The sequence below is a fragment of the Muscardinus avellanarius genome, assembly GCF_963383645.1.
Source record: "Muscardinus avellanarius genome assembly, chromosome: 1".
Taxonomy (NCBI): domain Eukaryota; kingdom Metazoa; phylum Chordata; class Mammalia; order Rodentia; family Gliridae; genus Muscardinus; species Muscardinus avellanarius.
Window position 1 is genome coordinate 35,285,122 of NC_137786.1, and position 3,966 is coordinate 35,289,087.

Here is a 3,966-nt window from a genome sequence, read left to right on the forward strand (position 1 = left end):
GACTTTCTGTATTTTTACATCACACACAAGAGATGTTCAAGGGAAGCTTGAACCTTAGTGAAATTCCGTTATTTATAATAAGCATAATAGGTTTATCCTTCATTTTATCCTACTCACAACTTCAGGACTGGGCTGATTCCTTTGCTTAGAGCTCTGACTTGAGCCCTGTAAGTGACCGCAGAATTCATGGTTGTAACTTGGGGCAAGTTGGTGACCTCCAATAATTGAACTGACAAGAACTTCAATTTCTGTCTAAAATTTTACTCATTTCTGTAAAATGAATGTTCTTACATCTTTTGGAAAATGTTTTCTTACTGAATATTCATTTTTATTCTGGAGCATCTTGCTACATTGTTTCATCAACCTTAAATATTTCAAGTAACTTTAAGACTTAACCACATAATTATAGAGAAAAAAATGAAGCTTTTCTACAAATACCAAAATGTAGGCCAAAATGGATTGCCTAACGTATTCATGAGGGAGGGATTAGGTTCCAATTATACATGAGATCTGATATTTTTCTACAAACATGTTTCTACTATGTTGTCACATACTTTCAGTTTATAACAACACTTCACAGGCACACACAAACACACGCACACACTTCTTGTGGAGACCTTTTTAAAAAATATTTTCATGCTTAAATAGTATAGTCAGGATTAAAAGTTAAATAAAAAATAAATGTAAAGTAAAAAGAGAGAATGTAAATGATTAAGAAAATTGAACACAGTTCCAAGTACTGGCTGTTTGTAGATTTATAGGCATAAGATTTCATCATTATATTATTAAAAGTCAGAAAAGAGTAAAAGTCATTAAGGAGAAAAAAGGAAATTAGGAAAACAAAATAGAAAATTTTTTCTTTATATGTACTTATTTATTTACTTTTTATTTTATTTTATTACTCTTTTTGCAGTATGAGGAGTGAAACCCAGGGGCATTCTACCTCCAAGCTATACCACTAGCCTTTTTCTTATTTTTAAACAAGGTTTCACTAAGTTGCGGAGGGTGCCTCAATAAGTAGCTGAGGCTGGTTGAAAGTACTGGTATTACAAGTTTGTGCCGCCATGCCCAGCTTGCTTTTTTATTTTATTTTATTTTAATGTGTTGACCATATTCTTCTCCACCTCAAACATACAGGCCCATCAAACATTGGGAACATATTAGTAAGTTATTAAAGTAGAATTTCTCTTATAATTTTAGTTCATTTATTCTAATAATAAGTGTATTATTCTAATATTGTCCAAATAACTGATATAAAATATTTCTCCTACCTAATTCATTCACCAAATTGCTCACATATTTAAAACAAGCATAAAAATCTAACACTTCAAAAATAGAAAATTTAATAGCAGCCAATATAGTAATATGAAGAGCTTCTTTAATAGCTTTATAAAGGCTTCAGTAATTAGAAACTTGAATGAAAAATATTTATTGTGATGAGTTATTAAACTTAGATTTTTGAAGTTAAGAAAATATTTGATAATTAATTTACTATAAGTGTGATGAAGTAATAAATAATTATGGAATGTTTAATATGCAGTGGGGGGTTGCTTTAATGTTTTATAAAACATTAACTTAATATTTATAGTAAGCCTGGATTATAGGGTCTAGCATTTTCATCCTTATTTAAGAGATGAAATTGAGTCAACTAAAGATTAAGAAATTTACTCAAAGTTACAAGCCTGTAATGTGGTAAATGTCCTTTTCCAGAGGCCATGGTCTTGATCAACTTTTTTTACTTTCTTAAGATAAATCTAAAATCTAAAATAGGGTTTCACATGCCTTGAAAAACCTTGAAATTCCCTGAATTTATTTATTGAATTTTATACAGCTATAAGTATTTACTGGGAATGAGGTTGGAATTTGGTAGTGATCATTCATAATTTTGGCCAATTTTATAGAAAAAGGAATTTATAGTTCCTGATATCAAAAGAATTTTATCAAGCAAACAAAATAATAAACAACTCTATTTTTCCCACCCTAAAAACTGGAAATATAAACTATTTTGCAAGTATTGTTTTCTCATTTTATTTCTTTTAGCCCAGAGAATGCCAACTATGGGACTGACCACCCACATAAAATTTTAGCAATCACATGCAACATGTCTTGACCAAAAGAGCTTGCAGGAAATAATTGAGAAATCTAGCTCAGTTGCATAGAAGTCCAAGAAAACATTCCAGAGCCTTTTGCCAGAGGCAGTCATCAAACCCACAGTGCTCATTTATACTGGCTGTTCTGCATGAGGAAGAAGGGTAAAGTCTTATCTTAGTCCATTTGGATTCCTAAATCAAAATGCCGAAAGGCATTAAAAGATTTGATATCTGGTGAGGAGCCATTTCTTTGCTTTTTTTTTCTTATGGGTAGAGCCATTTACCTGTGTTCCTACATGGTAGAAGGGGAAAGGCAGCTCTGCCTCATGACAAATACATCCCATGGGCCCCACCTAATACCATCATATTGTGGAATAAGTTTTGACATATGAACTTGGAGTAAAAATAAATAATCGGATCATAACAGGTCATAATAAGGAAAAGCTTTAACTCAAATCTAACTTACCAGAGTGGATAAACTAATATTAGGTACATGATACGAAGTAAAACAAAAGAAACATTATGAAGCCATCACACTAAAGAGTCTAGAGAAAATTAAAACCTATGTTAAGGTGAGCATATGGCAGAGAAAAAAGAAAGGATAACGACTTTGCTAGAACTATAAAATAAACACAAATGTCTTCTCACAGTAAAGAAGTCCAGACTTCTCAATTGAAAGAAAATACAAACCTTACATTCTATAAAATATTGAAGAATAGGATATGAATGAGTGATAACCAAATTATATGATATGTAAAATAATATGTCTTAGAGAAAATATTTATATAATGATAAATAAGGAAGCGACCCCTCCTTAGCTTCCAATCTTGCTACCCTGTTTCCATGAGGGCTGAGGGACTTTCTAAATACAAAATTTAACAGATATAAACATCAAAACTTACCTTATGCTAACTTTAAGCACATATGAATTCATATATAGATTATACATTAAAAGGAGACCTATATAAAATTTTATTGAAGTTAATGATATAATACTGAAACATTTAAAAATGTATTAATGTACTCAAATTTATTTTTAAGTCAACTATCAGATGGATTGAGTGATGGGACATGATAGTTCATAAGGGAAATATAATATTCATGTAGAATGTATGTAATGAATATATGTGTGTTCACTGTAAAATTCTTTTGGCTATTCTCATAGTAAACATATTTTTAAGCATGTAGGAAAAGATCTTTTAAGTTATTTTGAATGCTTAGAAAAACTTTTGTTATTGTGATTTTTAATAATTTTAACGAATTTTCAAAGAGTAGTAGAATTTTAGAGATTGGTAAACACAGTGTGATATTGAAATGATAGGAAATATTACCAATGATTTTACTTAAAATTTCAGGTTTTGTTCTAGATTGATTCATAGTTGGTACAAATTTCATAGGTCATGAGTTAATAAAATCAAGGGTACAAAAAAGTGTAGCAATTCTAAAGTGACAACTTTATTACTCAATTATTTTATTTTATTTTTATTTCAATTTTATTGTTTAATTAATGTACTTGATGATTAAGAATCTTTCTCTCAAATACTTTCTCTTCTCATTTTCCCCTAAGGTCACATTCAAGTTTAGGGTATTTATTTTATACAAACAGGAGAAGTAATCATCTTGTTCTCTGTCATAGTTTTACCCTACTAACTAGTAGGCTGTGAAGTGCCTCAGGGTTTGTTGTTTGTTTGTTTGTTTGTTTGTTTGCACTGACTAGATCCCAAAAAAGTGTTTGTATAAGACAACTTGGAAGCAGGTAATTTATGAGAGTCCTTGCCTTAAATTGAGTTTTTAGATACATTTATCACTTACATTTATTTGTGTTTGTCACATTTAAAAACTTAAGTGTCACATTTAAAAACATATATATATATAT